We start from the raw sequence: 18,628 nt of genomic DNA on the forward strand, positions 1-18,628 counted from the left end.
CGACTACGGTCCTCCATCTCCTCCAAGTGGAGCTGAATCTCCTGTGCTTCCAGTGAATGGGCATGCTGGGATTGTTCCAGGGCCTACATCCTCTCCTCCAGGGTGGATATCCTGGCTTCTCCCAAGGTAACCCGGTTCTCTACGGTGTGTAAGTCCGCCCTCACCTCTTGGATATCTCTACTGTGCGCTTCCTCTATTCTTAAGATCATGGCCTCTACAACCCCTGGCAAAAATTATGGAATCACCAGTCCCTGAGGATGTTCCTTCAGTTGTTTATTGTTGTAGAAAAAAAGCAGATCACAGACATGGCCAAAACTAAAGGCATTTCAAATGGCAACTTTCTGGCTTTAAGAAACACTAAAAGAAATCAAGAAAAATAATTGTGGTGGCCAGTAACAGTTAGATTTATAGAACAAGCACAGGGAATAAATTATGGAATCACTCAATTCTGAGGAAAAAATTATGGAATCACCCTCTAAATTTTCAATACAAACACTAACACCTGCATCAGATTAAATCTGCTTGTTAGTATGTAGGTAAAGAGGGTAAATCATCACGCATTGTTGCACAAGATGTTGGTTGTTCACAGTCGGCTGTGTCTAAAACATGGACCAAATACAAACAACATGGGAAGGTGGTTAAAGGCAAGCATACTGGTAGACCAAGGAAGACATCAAAATGTCAAGACAGAAAACTTAAAGCAATATGCCTTGAAAACAGAAAATGTACAACAAAACAAATGAGGAACAAATGGGAGGAAACTGGAGTCAACATCTGTGACCGAACTGTAAGAAACCGCCTAAAGGAAATGGGATTTACATACAGAAAAGCTAAAAGAAAACCATCTCTAACACCTAAACACAAAAAAACAAGGTTACAATGGGCTAAGGAAAGGCAATCATGGACTGTGGATGATTGAATGAAAGTCTTATTCAGTGATGAATCTCGAATTTGCATTGGGCAAGGTGATGATGCTGGAACTTTTGTTTGGTGCCATTCCAATGAGATTTATGCAGACGACTGTCTGAAGAAAACATGCAAATTTCCACAGTCAATTATGATATGGGGCTGCATGTCAGGTAAAGGCACTGGGGAGATGGTTGTCATTAAATCTTCAATAAATGCACAGGTTTACATTGAAATTTCGGACACTTTTCTTATCCCATCAATTGAAAGGATGTTTGGGGATGATGAAATCATTTATCAAGATGATAATGCATCTTGCCATAGAGCAAAAACTGTGAAAACATTCCTTGAAGAAAGACACATAAGGTCAATGTCATGGCCTGCAAACAGTCCGGATCTCAATCCAATTGAAAATCTGTGGTGGAAGTTAAAGAAAATGGTCCATGACAAGGCTCCAACCTGCAAAGATGATTTGGCAACAGCAATCAGAGAAGGCTGGAGCCAGATTGATGAAGAGTACTGTTTATCACTCATTAAGGCTCCATTCACACTAGCGCGTTTTTTGATGCATTTTGCATTTTGCAGAAATGCATGGGAATTTTTTAACATGGGTTCCTATGGAACATGTTCACATCAATGCTTTTTTGTATCTCTGCGTTTTTGGAAAGGGTCGGGGACTTTTTTTCATGCAAAAAGCAGCGTTTTGCATGTAATGGATTTCAATGGACAAGCATCAAAAACGCAAGTGCACCGTTTTTGCAGCGTTTTTGGTGCGTTTTTGCCGTTTTTTTTTTTTTATTTTTTTTTTATTTTTTTTTTTTTGTAATTTTTTTTAAGACTGTAAAAAAAATGAGAAAAAAAAAAAACGCAAAACGCAAATCGCGGCAAAAACGCTACAAAAACGCTGCTCAAAAACGTGCCAAGCATGAAAAAAAAACCTCCAAAAACGCTCAAAAGCAACATGCATAGGTGTGAATCGAGCCTAAGTCAATGCCTCAGAGACTGCAAGCAGTTATAAAAGCCAGAGGTGGTGCAACAAAGTACTAGTGATGTGTTGGAGTGTTATTTTGTTTGTTTGTTTTTCATGATTCCATAATTTTTTCCTCAGAGTTGAGTGATTCCATAATTTATTCCCTGTGCTTGTTCTATAAATCTAACTGTTACTGGCCACCACAATTATTTTTCTTGATTTCTTTTAGTGTTTCTTAAAGCCAGAAAGTTGCCATTTGAAATGCCTTTAGTTTTTGGCCATGTATGTGATCTGCTTTTTTTCTACAACAATAAACAACTGAAGGAACATCCTCAGGGACTGGTGATTCCATAATTTTTGCCAGGGGTTGTATATCAGCCCTCGTGGGGAGAGTCTCTAGGTCTGCTCTTGTAGGGAGGACTCTGAGCATGCTGCGGAGGTCTTCCTCTATGGAGCCCTGGCTTGATGGTGTATCTTCCATCTCTGTGCGAAGCAAGGATGGTGTCCCTGTAAGGAGCAGGGGTGCCGGAGTGTGGGCAGAAGAGGCCATCTGAGCTCCGGTGGAGTGTGATGCTAGGCGGGCCTCACGTGGCGCAGATACTATGGCGCCGGGGGATAAGTCCAACTTGCCTCTAAAGAAATGCAGAATCCCGGGTTGTATGGTCCGGTAATGGGTTCCACGGGTGGTCGATCGTGTCCCGTATCTTTTAGGGTTGCTCATAACGTGCCCACTAGGTTTAAAAGTTGGTTTGTGGTCCGTGTAGGCCGGGTCGGACAGGGAGCTCCTCCAAAGCACGTCTTCACTCGGCCATTGCTAAGCCACGCCCCCCTGTGCCAGAACTTTTAAACATTGCAAAAGTTCTGAGCTAAACAATGAACCCCATTAAAATCTATGGGACATTGTAAAGGCTTATATGCAAGTTGTTGGGCATACAAAGGGTATGGGGGTCTGGGTACTGCCCTGGGGGACATGTATCAATGCAAAAAAAGTTTTTAAAAAAGATCATTTTTAAATGATTTAATGATGCTTAAAGTGAAACAATAAAAATTAAAAATTCCTTTAACCACTTCAGCCCCGGAAGGATTTGACCGGGCCAATTTTTGCGATATGGCACTGCATTGCTTTAACTGACAATTGCTCAGTCGTGCGATGCACAAAATTGACCTCCTCCTTTTCCCACAAATAAAGCTTTCTTTTGGTGGTATTTGATCACCTCTGCGGTTTTTATTTTTTGCGCTATAAACAAACATAGAGCGATAATTTAAAAAAACAAAACATTTTTTTTTGCTATAATACATATCCAAAAAAAAACACATTTATTCATCAGTTTAGGCCGATATATATTCTTCTACATATTTCTATATCTACATAAAATCGCAATAGACGTACATTGATTGGTTTGCGCAACAGTTATGGTGTCTAAAAAATATGGGATAGATTTAGGGACTTTTTTTTTACTAGTAATGGCAGCGATCTGCGATTTTTAACAGGACTGCGACATTGCAGTGGACAAATCTGACCCCAAATGACACTTTTTGGGGACCAGTGACATTATTACTTTGATCAGTGCTATAAAAATACACTGATCAATGTAAAAATGACACTGGCAGGGAAGGGGTTAACACTAGGAGGCGAACAGGGGGTTAAGTGTGTTCCCTAGGTGTGTTCTAACTGTAGGGGGGATGGGCTCACTGGGACATGACAGAGATCACTGTTCCCGATAACTGGGAACAGAAGATCTTTGACATGTTCCCTGTCAGAACGGGGATCTGCTTGTTTACACTGGCAGATCCCCGTTCTGCCTCTATACTAGACGATCGCGGATTGCCGGCAAACATCGAGAGCATGCCTCCTGCAACTGCGCTAAAGCGAGCCACCAACCTGCTGCAGTATATGTCCTTGAGCTGGTCGGCAAATGGTTAACCGGTTCAATACAGGGCATTTTCACCCCCTTCCTTCCCAGACCAATTTTTAGTTTTCAGCGTTGTCGCACTTTAAACGACAACTGCGCGGTCGTGCGACGTTGTACCTAAACAAAATTGACGTCCTTTTTTCCCCACAAATAGAGCTTTCTTTTGGTGGTATTTGATCACCTCTGCGGTTTATATTTTTTGCGCTATAAACAAAAGAAGAGCGACAATTATCAATAATAGACAATATCCCAATTTTTTTTAAAAACAAATTTTTTTCCTCCGTTTCAGCCGATACGTATTCTTCTACATATTTTTGGTAAAAAAAATCGCAATAAGCGTATATTGATTGGTTTGCGCAAAAGTTATAGCGTCTACAAAATACGGGATAGATTTATGGCATTTTTTTAAAAAAAATATTTATTTTTTTTTTTTTACTAGTAATAGCGATGATCGCAATTTTTTTTTCGTGACTCCGACATTAAGGCGGACACATCGGACACTTTTGACACATTTTTGGGACCATTCGCATTTATACAGCGATCAATGCTATAAAATTGCATTGATTACTGTATAAATGTGACACACAGATCCACGGTCCGGCCCAGTTAACGGGCAATCGCGGGTGCTCGGCGGACATCGCGGCCGCCAGGCACACGCACCGGGTCCCGAGCAACGCGGCGCGCGCCCCCTAGACGGCCGGGAAGCCCAGGCCGTCATATGACGTCCGCCCAGGATGGGAGATCCCATCTGTGGACGTCCTATTACTATGGCCGGGTGGTGAAGTGGTTAAATATCGTGCTTGGGGTGTCCCCTTAGTCTGCCTGTAAAGTGGTGCACCTGTACTGTGTATAGAACCTGCTGCAGCAAAAATGAGATTTATAAAGAAAAAAAATGACATGTCCCCTGCTAGCTGAGTTCACTCTTGTCCTGGCGGCCACCACAGCATCCCCAAACCTTCTCCATATAAATGATGTCTTTATTCAGATAAATGATGTCTGATATTCAAACTTGGCTCACTCTGAAAAGGTGTTTAACCAGTTTTGCTAGGTAAAGTGACTTCACTAATAAATGGAGTATGCCTGCAGTAGATCGGGCTGTTTCGTTTCTTAAGACCTTTACGGTTCCAGTGAACGAAGTGTCGGTATTTAAAGATAATTCAGACAAATGGCTGGAAGTTTTATTTAACCACTTGTCGACCGTATACTGTGTGTGTGTGTGTGTATATATATATATATATATATATATATATAGACATAGCGTTTTCTTTGATGGACAAAAAGTTCAATTTTAGTCTCATCAGACCAGAGCACCTTCCTCCATACATTTTGGGAGTTTCCCAGGTGCCTTTTTGCAAACTCAAAACGTGCCAGTTTGTTTTTTGCTAACAGTAATGGCTTTCTTCTGGCCACTCTGCCATAAAGCCCGACTCTATGGAGCGTACGGCTTGTTGTCCTATGTACAGATACTCAGGTCTCTGCTGTGGAACTCTGCAGCTCCTCCAGGGTTACCTTAGGTCTCTGTGCTGCCTCTCTGATTAATGCCCCTCTTGCCCGGTCCATGAGTTTTGGTGTGCGGCCGTCTCTTGGCAGGTTTGCTGTTGTGCCATGTTCTTTCCATTTGGTTATGATAGATTTGATGGTGCTCCTAGGGATCATCAAAGATTTGGATATTTTTTTATAACCTAACCCTGACTTGTACTTCTCAACAACATGTGTCCCTTGTTTTGAGAGTTCCTTGGTCTTCATGGCAGTGTTTGGTTAGTGGTGCTTCTTGCTTAGGTGTTGCAGCTTCTGGGGCCTTTCAAAAAAGTGTGTATATGTAATGACAGATCATGTGACACTTAGATTGCACACAGGTGGACATCATTTCACGAATTATGTGACTTCTAAAAGTAATTGGTTGCACACCAGAGCTTTTTATGGGCTTCGTAACAAAGGGGGTGAATACATACACACATGCCAATTATCATTTTTTTTATTTCTGAAAAATAGTTTTATGTATATATTTTTCTAATTTTACTTCACCAACTTAGACTATTGTGTTCTGATCAATCACATATAAATTAGAAACACATTGAACTAAAGGCTGTAATGTAACAAAATGGGTAAAAAGCCAAGGGGGTGAATACTTTTGCAAGGCACTGTACATTGTGGACTCTGTCACTTTAAGTAATTTTCAGACTGCCCAAGAGAAGCCTCTCTTATGTGGCACAGTCTCTTTTACAGCAAACTTCCAGTACACTGCAGCAACTGTATTTCCACTCCTCTTCACATCCCACAGTCTCTGAATGCACAACACAATCCTCCTATAGCAAGGGGAGAGATCCCGCCTTCAGTCTCTGGAAACTATCTGGGCCCTGTGCCTGGCTGCTTCTTTCCCCTCTTGTGGCTATAGAGTTTCAAACGAGCAGACTTGCCCCACTTTCACTGATCCTTGTTTTTAAGGGGGATGGTTACTCACAGTACAACTCGCTGGGGTGCCTGCTCTTCACCAGCCTTAGGAATGCCAGCAACCAGTCCTGACTGTGGCGCAGGAAAAGATGTGGTCACCTTAGCCACACATCCATCCAGAGGCAGCACCCCCCTTCACCCGGGGGCCCCCTCCTGGCTTAGCACTTCATCTCAGGGTTGCCATCCCTTTAAAACCAAACACATATGAATTACACAGGTTTTGTGGCTGATAAAGGTGGTAATTAAACTCACTTGGTACCTTATCTGCATTAAATTAGCCTCAGAACCTGTGTAATTCATATGTGTTCGGGTTTAAAGGGATGAGGTGGCAACTCTACTTCATCTCCATCTCTCCACATGACTCCCACATGGCAAGCCCCAGCAGTATTTATGTGGTGCCTGCCCCATCAAGCTCTCAGCTTGGGATTGGCCAGGGCTCCCACAATACTGCCAAGCAGCGGCTCTCTTCCCTTTCAGTCAGTCCCTGGTGAAACCCTGTTGATTTCTACCCAGGCTTCTGAGGGGGACCCAGCCCACATGGGTCTGCCCTGCCTACCAAAAAAAAAGCAGAAGATTAAAAGAAAAGTAAGGGATTTTTTTTTTCTGTATCATACTTACCTAGGTGAATGCAGCATCGGTCCGATGCTGTATCTGTCCCCCGAGGCCTCAATGCTGAGTACCGAGCGATCAAACACCGCCGATGGCTCGCTTCTCATGGCTTCCTGAGCAGAGAGCTGCTGACTATCAATCAGCAACTCTCCACTCTGCTCCCTCCTCACTCACTGGAGCACTTAGCTGTGGAGGGACGAGGAGCGGCTGGCTCAGGCTCTCAGCGGCTTTACTAGATAGACAACAAGAACACAACATTCCTGTCATGGAAACGTAAAAACGTAAACAAACATTTGTATTGCATACATATATAAACATATGGGATACTAATAAATCTCGATAGAATGCCTGAGAACATATATAAACATAGACGTACATAATGAATACTTGAATAACATTATTCCGAAAAACGGCATATATATGCACCTATCAAAAAAAAAATATTTAATTTTATTAAAAATGTTTCTTTAAAATTAAGAAAAAATTGTATTCAATAATTTAAAAAAATGGAATTCTAATGATAATAGAATAGAATAAAAATGGAAATACAAAATAAATAAAAATAAAAATAAGATCAAAATTGGAAATAAAAATAAAAATGAAATTAAAAATAAATGAAAATAATAATAATAATGAAAATAAAATAAAATAAAAAATGAAAATAAAAATAAAAAAGTAAAAATAAGAATAAAAGTAAAAATAAAATTAAATCAATTTGAAATGGAAAAATATTAATAATAAGGAAGGAGTTACCAATTTGATAAAAAACAATTAAGATCCAGCTCAATGTTGAGGCCAAACGGACTCAGCGTGTGTAATCTATGGATCCACTGAGTGACTGGCTTTAATAGGCAATATCGGGATTTTGAGAAAATTATCAAGAAACACTGGCCCCTACTTTTGCAAGATAGGGATCTTAAGAAAATCCTGCCAAATCAGCCTAAATTCATTTACACCAAACCACCTACGCTTAGGCTGCAATTGGCACATAATGTCCTTAACCCCCCTAAGAAAGGATGTACCTTTCTAGATAGTACGGGGTTTTACAGTTGTGGTAGATGTGTGATGTGTAGGACACTCAGTTCAGTTCTCTATCAGAGGGGAGATCCTTTGAGATTAAAAAGTTTATAACATGCAGTACTACACATGTCACATACCTTCTGTCCTGTCCATGTAACCTTCAGTATGTGGGGAGAACCACTAGGCAGCTAGGTGTAAGGCTCAGAGAGCATGTCAACAGGATTAAGAAAGGGTATAGACATCATGGTCTTTCCAACCATTTTAGGTTGTTCCACAACAAAGACCCCAGTGTTCTTACCTTCTGTGGGATTGACAGGGTTGAGGAACATTGGTGAGGTTCCAATCTTAGAAAGGCCATTTCCCAAAACGAAACTCAGTGGATCCATAGATTACGCACGCTGAGTCCGTTTGGCCTCAACATTGAGCTGGATCTTAATTGTTTTTTATCAAATTGGTAACTCCTTCCTTATTGTTAATATTTTTCCATTTCAATTTGATTTCATTTAATTTTTACTTTTATTCTTATTTTTACTTTTTTATTTTTATTTTCATTTTTTATTTTATTTTATTTTCATTATTATTATTATTTTCATTTAATTTTATTTTAATTTCATTTTTATTTTTATTTCCAATTTTGATCTTTCATTTTTATTTTTATTTATTTTGTATTTCCATTTTTATTCTATTTATTTTCATTAGAATTCCATTTTTTTAAATTATTGAATATCATTTTGTCTTAATTTTAGAGAAACAATTTTAATAAAATTAAATTTTTTTTTTTGATAGGTGCATATATATGCCGTTTTTCGGAATAATGTTATTCAAGTATTCATTATGTACGTCTATGTTTATATATGTTCTCAGGCATTCTATCGAGATTTATTAGTATCCCATATGTTTATATATGTAGGCAATACAAATGTTTGTTTACGTTTTTACGTTTCCATGACAGGAATGTTGTGTTCTTGTTGTCTATCTAGTAAAGCTTGTTGTAGTTGCAACAGGATATGATGAATCAGGAAGAGGTGGGTAATATACATCCACTAGCCTTGATTGGCTGTCACTTCCTCTTTAGGAGGAGTCTTACCTGATGCTGTATATAAATTCAACCTTGTGTGGGCTGGATGTTATGTCTTTGATGACGCCCTGGAGGAGGGGAAAAATGCGTCAACGCAATATCCGGCTCACGTCTGCAAACCAGTGACGCTGTTTCCTGTAGTCAGTGGAGCGCACGCCAACACAGCAGTGGTCACTGACCAACTCTGAATGCCAGTTTTGCATCTTCATTTTGTGAGTAGCGCTATTATGCGCAATTGATCCTTTACCCCACAGTATTACACCATATCTTATTTTGTTTTTTGGGTGGAATATGATGCCCGCGGCTCCCAAGGTTATATCTTAGTGTCAGCAGCCCAAGCTTCATCCCATCTCTCTGTATCTACTGCAGCATTTCAGGTGACTGTATGCAAGTCTGCTATCATTGCTGATTGGGTTTTTTTCTGAATGAACATTTATATCCATCCTGAATTTATTTTAATATTTATTCACATTGGTTTTTTATTATGCTTATTGTCATATGTTGAGGTATATATATTATTAATACTTTTTTGATTGCCTATGGTCATATGTTGAGGTATATATTTATTAATATATCAATATATTATTATTATTATTATTAATAATATATTTTTTGATTGCCTATGGTCTCTGTTTCCAAACAGAAACACTATTTTTTCACTATATTATTCAATATTTTTTCACCAAATGTAATTTATTTAGTCACATTTATATAGTGATATTTTCCACTTATAGCTACATTTATATTTATATTGTGCCAGTTGCCAGCGCTGTTTTTTTCTATATCTATTTTAAGTTTTAGCACTTGTATCCAGCAGCTGCAACAGGGTTTTGGTGCACCTATTTATTTTGCGAGCGCTGCTTTCTTATATATTCAATTGGGTTTAAGTCAGGGCTCTGGCTGGGCCATTCAAGAACAGTCACAGAGTTGTTGTGAAGCCACTCCTTCGTTATTTTAGCTGTGTGCTTAGGGTCATTGTCTTGTTGGAAGGTAAACCTTTGTCCCAGTCTGAGGTCCTGAGCACTCTGGAGAAGGTTTTCGTCCAGGATATCCCTGTACTTGGCCGCATTCATCTTTCCCTCGATTGCAACCAGTCGTCCTGTCCCTGCAGCTGAAAAACACCCCCACAACATGAAGCTGCCACCACCATGCTTCACTGTTGGGACTGTATTGGACAGGTGATGAGTAATGCCTGGTTTTCTCCACACATACCGCTTAGAATTAGGGCCAAAAAGTTCTATCTTGGTCTCATTGGACCAAAGAATCTTATTTCTCACCATCTCTGAGTCCTTCAGGTGTTTTTTAGCAAACTCCATGCGGGCTTTCATGTGTCTTGCACTGAGGAGAGGCTTTCGTCAGGCCACTCTGCCATAAAGCCCCGACTGGTGGAGGGATGCAGTGATGGTTGAGTTTCTACAACTTTCTCCCATCTCCCGACTGCATCTCTGGAGCTCAGTCGCAGTAACTTGGCCAGATCTGTGCCTTGCCACAATTCTGTTTCTGAGCTCTTCAGGCAGTTCCTTTGACCTCATGATTCTCATTTGCTCTGACATGCACTGTGAGCTGTAAGGTCTTATATAAACAGGTGTGTGGCTTTCCTAATCAAGTCCAATCAGTATAATCAAACACAGCTGGACTCAAATGAAGGTGTAGAACCATCTCAAGGATGATCAGATGAAATGGACAGCACCTGAGTTAAATATATGAGTGTCACAGCTAGGGATGAGCCGAACAACCCCCCCCCCCCCCCCGGTTCTGTTCGCACCAGAACCTGCGAACGGACCAAAAGTTTGCGCAAACTTTAGAACCCCGTTAAAGTCTATGGGACTCGAACGTTCGAAATCAAAAGTGCTCATTTTAAAGGCTAATATGCAAGTTATTGTCCTAAAAAGGGTTTGGGGACCCGGGTCCTGCCCCAGGGGGCATGTCTTAATGCAAAAAAAAGTTTTAAAAACGGCCTTTTCTTGGGAGCAGTGATTTTAATGATGCTTAAAGTGAAAAAAAAAAGTGAAATATTCCTTTAAATATCATACCTGGGGAGTGTCTATAGTATGCCTGTAAAGTAGTGCGTGTTTCCCGTGCTTAGAACAGTCCCTGCACAAAATTACATTTGTAAAGGAATAAAAGTCATTTAAAACTGCTTGTGGCTTTAATGTAATGTCGGGTCCCGGCAATATGGATGAAATTCAGCGAGACAAACGGCATGGGTACCCCCCCCATCCATTACCAGGCCATTTGGGTCTTGTATGGATATTAAGGGGAACCCCGCACCCAAATTAAAAAAAAGGAAAGGCGTGGGGCCCCCAGGCCCTATATACTCTGAACAGCAGTATACAGGCTGTGCAAACAATACAGGGACTGTAGGTTTGTTGTTAAGTAGAATCTGTTTGTAATTTTGAACTCGTACATTTTTAAAGTGTAGCTCCAGCCAAAAAATCTATTTTTAAGCTTTTTGGAAAACATAGGGAAGGGTTATCACCCCTGTAACATTTGTTTTGCTGTCTGTGCACCTCTTCAGAAGATTTCACCTCACTTTCTGTCCCAATGACAAATGTTTTTTGAAAATTTGGGAGTTTTAGTGAAAAAAGGATTGGTGATAAAGCATCAGTGGAGAGGAGACACGTTTTTCCCATATTAACTCTTACAGGAGAGAATTTCCCTTCCTAGGGGTAGATTTCATCTCACTTCCTGTTGTCTCCTTCTGTTTGCAAGTAGGAGTCGTCTGTAAGTTGGATGTTTGAAAGTAGGGGCCTGCCCTATATACTCTGCAGAAATTGGGGCCTTAGGTGTTGGTGTTGCCACAACACTGTAAGACCTCACAGTTACTCTTGGTGGGCGCAGGAACGGGCCCTGCTGTGAAATATTAGATCAAGAATTGTAATTACATGCCATTGTTGAATAGTGGTAGAAAAATTGGGCCTTTTGTGGTGGTGCTGGTGCCATAACACTGTAAGTCCTCACAGTTACTCTTGGTGGGCGCTGGAACGGGCCCTGCTGTGAAATATTATATCAAGAATTGTGATTACATGCACCTGTTGAACAGGGGCAGAAAAATTGGGCCTTTGGTGGTGGTGTTGCTACAACACTGTAAGCCCTCACAGTTACTCTTGGTGGGCACAGGAATGGGCCCTGCTGTGAAATATTAGATCAAGAATTGTAATTACATGTCCCTGTTGAACAGGGGCAGAAAAATTGGGCCTTAGCCACTGCTGCCACAACACTGCAACCCCTCATAGATACTATAGTTGGAGCGCAGGAATGAGCCCTGCTGCAAAGTATTGCATCAAAAATTGTAATTATACTCCCCTGTTAAACGTGGGCAGAAAAATTGGGCCTTAGCTACTGGTGGCGGTGCCCAGAACCAAAAATGTTCTTACAAGCTATCAGCATGAAAATTGAGGAGGAAGAGGATTGTCACTCAGCATAACAGGATAGTCACTCAGCATAGGCAGTCTTGAAGCAATCTCACATTAAAAAAAAAAGTTATTCGGTTACATCAGCATCAGGCGCTTGGTAGCTGGTGATCCAAGACTGATTCATTTTTATGAAGGTCAGCCGATCGGCTGAGTCAGTGGACAGGCGCACTCTTTGATCGGTTACAAAGCCTCCAGCAGCACTGAATGTGCGTTCCGAAAGAACGCTGGATGCAGGACAGGCCAGTAGCTCAATTGCATACTGTGCAAGCTCTGGCCAGTGATCCATCCTCAAGACCCAGTAACCCAGAGGATTTTCGGTGGGAAAGGTGTCCAAGTCTGATCTTGCCCCTAGGTATTCCTGCACCATGTGAATCAGATGCTGGCGATGGTTGCTGGAACCGATCATACCTTGGGGCTGCGGACTAAAAAATTGTCTGAACGCATCGATCAGGCGGCCACCTTCTCCACTGCTCCCTCTGTGACTGACCAAAGCCTTAGCGACACGTTGTCCAGGAGGACCAGGAGATTGTAACCTCCCAGGCTCTGGAAACGCGTTGCACAAACCTTTCTGCAAGGCCTCCCGAAGATGTTTCATCCTCTGCTCCCTCTGCGATGGCAAGATAAGGTCCGCAACATTACCCTTGTAACGTGGATCAAGGAGGGTTCCCAGCCAGTAATGATCCCTCCCCTTGATACCACAAATACGAGGATCCTTCCGCAGGCTTTGCAGGATCAGGGAGGCCATGCAGCGTAGGTTTGCTGAACCATTCAGTCCAGAGTCCTCTGGGTCACTAAGGACGACATGATCCGCAGCCACCTCCTCCCAGCCACATACAAGTCCATGGGTTTCTTCGGAATGTAAATGATCCCTTGAAGACTGCTGCTAATGCTGAGTGCCAGGCTCCACCTCCATGCTGACACAATCCTCCTCTTCTTCCTGTGTGATCGGCAGGCACGCAGGAACACTGTCTGGATAAAGGGGGCCTTGAGAGGTAAGTCCTCCTCTTCCTCCCTCTGTTCTGCTTTAAGTACCCTGTCCATTATTCCACGCAACGTGTGCTCCAACAGGTGGACAAGAAGGACAGTGTCACTGATGCATGCACTGTCACTGCTCACAATCCTCGTGGCCTCCTCAAATGGTGACAAGACAGTGCATGCATCCCTGATCATAGCCCACTGGCGTGGGGAAAAAAACCAAGCTCCCCTGACCCTGTCCTGGTGCCATAGTCACATAAGTACTCATTGATGGCCCTCTGCTGCGTTTGCAGCCGCTGCAGCATGGCCAACGTTGAGTTCCACCTGGTGGGCCTGTCACAGATTTGGCAGTTCTTGGGCAAGTAAATTCCTTTTGGAGGTCAGCCAGCCAAGCACTGGCATTATATGACCTGTGGAAATGCACACAGACTTTCCTGGCCTGCCTCAGGACATCCTGTAAGCCCGGGTACCTGCCCAAGAACCGCTGCACCACAAAGTTAAGGACGTGAGCCAAACAGGGCACTTGGGTCAGTTGTCCCTGTCGGAGGGAGGAGAGGAGTTTGGTGCCATTGTCCAAACCATTCCTGGCTTAAGCTGGTGTGGCGTCAACCACCTCTGAACTTGCCCCTGCAGAGCTGACAGAATCTCTGCCCCGGTGTGGCTTTTGTCCCCCAAGCACACCAGCTCAAGCACCGCATGGCATCTTTTTGCCTGCTTGCTTGCGTAGCCCCTTGAACGCCTACGGAGCACTGCTGGTTCCGAGGACAAATCAACACAGGAAGAGGCCATGGAGGAAGAAGAAGGTAGAGCTGTGGCAGTATCACCACTAGCAGAATTTTGGAGGCGTGGTGACGAAACAACCTCCAACACTACTGCACCCTGTCCTGCATCCTTCCCAGCTGCCAGAAGAGTCACCCAGTGCACAGTGAAAGATAGGTAACGTCCCTGTCCATGCCTGCTGGACCATGAGTCAGCGGTAATCTGCACCTCAACTCTGACCGACCTGTCCCGCGAGGCCAATACATTGCCTTCCACATGCCGGTAGAGAGCTGGAATCGCCTTCTGTGAGAAAAAGTGGCATTTGGGAACCTGCCACTGAGGAACCGCACATTCCACAAACTCACGGAAGGGGGCAGAGTCTACCAACTGAAAAGGCAGCAGTTGAAGTGCTAGCAATTTAGCCAAGCTAGCATTCAACCGCTGGGCATGTGGATGGCTGGGAGCAAACTTCTTTCAGCGTGGCAGCAGCTGGGGCAGGGAAATTTTGCCTGGTACAATCTGACGTTGGTGTACCGATAGCAGATTGCCCGCAAGTACTTGGCTGTGACACACCTAATTCTATACCTTCATTCCTCTCAATGCAGGTTTCAGAGAGGACTAAAGGTATAGTGGGGTTGGAGATCCCAGCTGATGAGGAGCAAGGAGAGGTCAGCTTTGTTCTTTGGTGTGGGTCTTTTAGGTACGCTTGCCAACGAACTGCATGGCAGGTCGACATATGTCTGATCAAGCATGTGGTGCCCAAGCAGGTGATGTTTTGGCCACGCGAGATACACTTGAGACATATGTTGCAAATAGCAGCGGTGCGATCTGATGCACTCGTCTCAAAAAAAGGCCCACACCAAAGAACTTTTGGTTCACGCAGAGACAGCAGCGCCCTGCACATGCGGAGCTCTGCAGTGTGATGCAGTCGGTGTGCTGCCCTTAAGCTGGCCCCTGGAGGGCATCCTGCCTCGTTGGAGATGTGCCTCCTCCTCCTCTCCTATCAGGCACCCACATGGAGTCAGTGACTTCCTCATCATCCCCTCCCTCCTCATCACTGGAGCAAAGCTGGCAGTATGCTGCAGCTGGGGGAACATGACTGCCAGATTGCTGTCCTTCTTGGGCACCCCCTCTCTCTGGGCTCACGTTACTGCCTTCCTCTAGCTTGGTACCATCATCGGAGCCTTCAAATCGCTGGGCATCCTCCTGGAGCATGTACCCAACACTGTGGTCAAACAGTCCTGGGGACTCCTTAGGAGGACATGGTGGGGCTAGGGAAGGAGTGGCTGATGCCATTGAGCTGAGGGAAGAGGCCGCGTTGGCAGCTGCTTTGCCAGAAAAAGTACCCTGAGCCTGGGTGAGAGAGGATGAGGAGGATGAGGACAGCTTGGTCATCCACTCTTCCAAGTCTTCGGCATGTTGCGGCTCAGCACGGCCAGCTGCCAAAAAAAAGGACAAGCGTGTCCCACGGCCACATGCTGATGAGGATGCACCGTATCCATGACCAGCACTGTTGCCTCTAGACACAGAGCCTGCTTGCCTTTTTTTATTGGCTCGTGACTGTCTGCCTCTCCTTGTTGGCCTTCCAGACATACTAATGGCCTGCAGTGAGATGTAGCTGCATACAGCTGGGATGTATATATATACTGATTATACTTCAGCTAGCAGAATCAACTGCCTGCCTGTAGTATTATTAGTATGAGAACACCAGCAATTGTCTTCAGGTAGCTTTAGGTGCACACTGTGCAGAGGACACAGTACACTAACGTAAATATTGCAGCTGCCTGCCTGTGGTATTAATAGGATCAGAAGAACACCAGCAATTGTCTTCAGGTAGCTTTAGGTGCACACTGTGCAGAGGACACAGTACACTAACTGTAAATACTGCAGCTGCCTGCCTGTGGTATTAATAGGATCAGAAGAACACCAGCAATTGTCTTCAGGTAGCTTTAGGTGCACACTGTGCAGAGGACACAGTACACTAACTGTAAATACTGCAGCTGCCTGCCTGTGGTATTAATAGGATCAGAACACCAGCAATTGTCTTAAGGTAGCTTTAGGTGCACACTGTGCAGAGGACACAGCACACTAACTAAATACTGCAGCTGCCTGCCTGTGGTACTAACAGGATCAGAAGAACACCAGCAATTTTCTTCAGGTAGCTTTAGGTGCACACTGTGCAAAGGACACAGTACACTAACTGTAAATACTGTAAAAACACCTGCCTGCCTGTCAGTATATTAGGAAGAGAATAACAGGAACAGATCTAGCTAAACGGAATACAGTGTATATATATAACACCTAAGATGCATATATATATATATATATATATATATATATATATATATATATATATATATATATATATATACACAATACACTGTAAGTGCAGCTAACTGACTCGCCTGCCTACTCTATCTAACTTAAATCAAATGACACTGTCTCTCTGTCTATCTCTCTCCGCCGCCGCAACACACTACACAAGGCCGCCACACAGGCGGCTTTATATAGTGTGGGGCGTGTACTAAACCCCCTGAGCCATAATTGGCCAAAGCCACCCAGGCTTTGGCCAATTACGGCTCTCTTGACAGATGGCGCTGTGATTGGCCAAGCATGCGGGTCATAGTGCATGCTTGGCCAATCATCAGCCAGCAATGTACTGCGATGCCGCAGTGAATTATGGGCCGTGATGCACCACTCGAATTTGGCGTGAATGGCGCATAACGTTCGCAATTCGATGAACAACCGATTAGGTGATGTTCAAGTCGAACATGGGTTCGACTCGAACTCGAAGCTCATCCCTAGTCACAGCAAAGGGTCTGAATACTTAGGACCATGTGATATTTCAGTTTTTCTTTTTTAATAAATCTGCAAAAATGTCAACAATTCTGTGTTTTTCTGTCAATATGGGGTGCTGTGTGTACATTAATGAGGAAAAAAAAATGAACATAAATGATTTTAGCAAATGGCTGCAATATAACAAAGACTGAAAAATTTAAGGGGGTCTGAATACTTTCCGCCCCCACTGTGTGTATGTGTGTTTTTATATATATATATATATATATATATATATATATATATATATATATATATATATATATATATACAGTGGGGACAAAAAGTATTCAGACCCCCTTCAATTTTTTACTTTGTTATATTGCAGCCATTTGCTAAAATCATTTAAGTTCATTTTTTTCCCTCATTAAAGTACACACCGCACCCCATATTGACAGAAAAACACAGAATTGTTGACATTTTTGCAGATTTATTAGAAAAGAAAAACTGAAATATCACATGGTCCTAAGTATTCAGACCCTTTGCTGTGACACTCATATATTTAACTCAGGTGCTGTTCATTTCTTCTGATCATCCTTGAGATGGTTCTACAGCTTCATTTGAGTCCAGCTGTGTTTGATTATACAGATTGGATTTGATTAGGAAAGCCACACACCTGTCTATATAAGACCTTACAGCTCACAGTGCATGTCAGAGGAAATGAGAATCATGAGGTCAAAGGAACTGCCTGAAGAGCTCAGAGACAGAATTGTGGCAAGACACAGATCTGGCCAAGGTTACAAAAAATGTCTGCTGCACTTAAGGTTCCTAAGAGCACAGTGGCCTCCATAATCCTTAAATGGAAAACGTTTGGGATGACCAGAACCCTTCCTAGAGCTGGCCGTCTGGCCAAACTGAGCTATTAGGGAAGAAGAGCCTTGGTGAAAAAGGTAAAGAAGAACCAAAAGATCACTGTGGCTGAGCTCCAGAGATGCAGTCGGGAGATGGGAGAAAGTTGTGGAAAGTTAACCATCACTGCAGCCCTCCACCAGTGGGGGCTTTATGGCAGAGTGGCCAGAGGGAAGCCTCTCCTCAGTGCAAGACGCATGAAAGCCTGCATGGAGGAAAAACACCTGAAGGACTCAAAAGATGGTGAGAAATAAGATTCTCTGGTCTAATGAGACCAATATAGAACTTTTTGGCCTTAATTCTAAGCAGTGTGTGTGGAGAAAACCAGGCACTGCTCATCACCTGTCCAATACAGTCCCAACAGTGAAGCATGGTGGTGGCAGCATCATGCTGTGGGGGTGTTTTTCAGCTACAGGGACAGGACGACTGGTTGCAATCGAGGGAAAGATGAATGTGGCCAAGTACAGGGATATCCTGGAAGAAAACCTTCTCCAGAGTGCTCAGGACCTCAGACTGGGCCGAAGGTTTACCTTCCAACAAGACAATGACCCTAAGCACACAGCTAAAATAATGAAGGAGTGGCTTCACAACTACTCCGTGACTGTTCTTGAATGGCCCAGCCAGAGCCCTGACTTAAACCCAATTGAGCATCTCTGGAGAGACCTAAAAATGGCTGTCCACCAATGTTTACCATCCAACCTGACAGAACTGGAGAGGATCTGCAAGGAGGAATGGCAGAGGATCCCCAAATCCAGGTGTGAAAAACTTGTTGCATCTTTCCCAAAAAGACTCATGGCTGTATTAGATCAAAAGGGTGCTTCTACTAAATACTAAGCAAAGGGTCTGA

The sequence above is a fragment of the Aquarana catesbeiana genome, linkage group LG02, assembly GCF_042186555.1.
Source record: "Aquarana catesbeiana isolate 2022-GZ linkage group LG02, ASM4218655v1, whole genome shotgun sequence".
Taxonomy (NCBI): domain Eukaryota; kingdom Metazoa; phylum Chordata; class Amphibia; order Anura; family Ranidae; genus Aquarana; species Aquarana catesbeiana.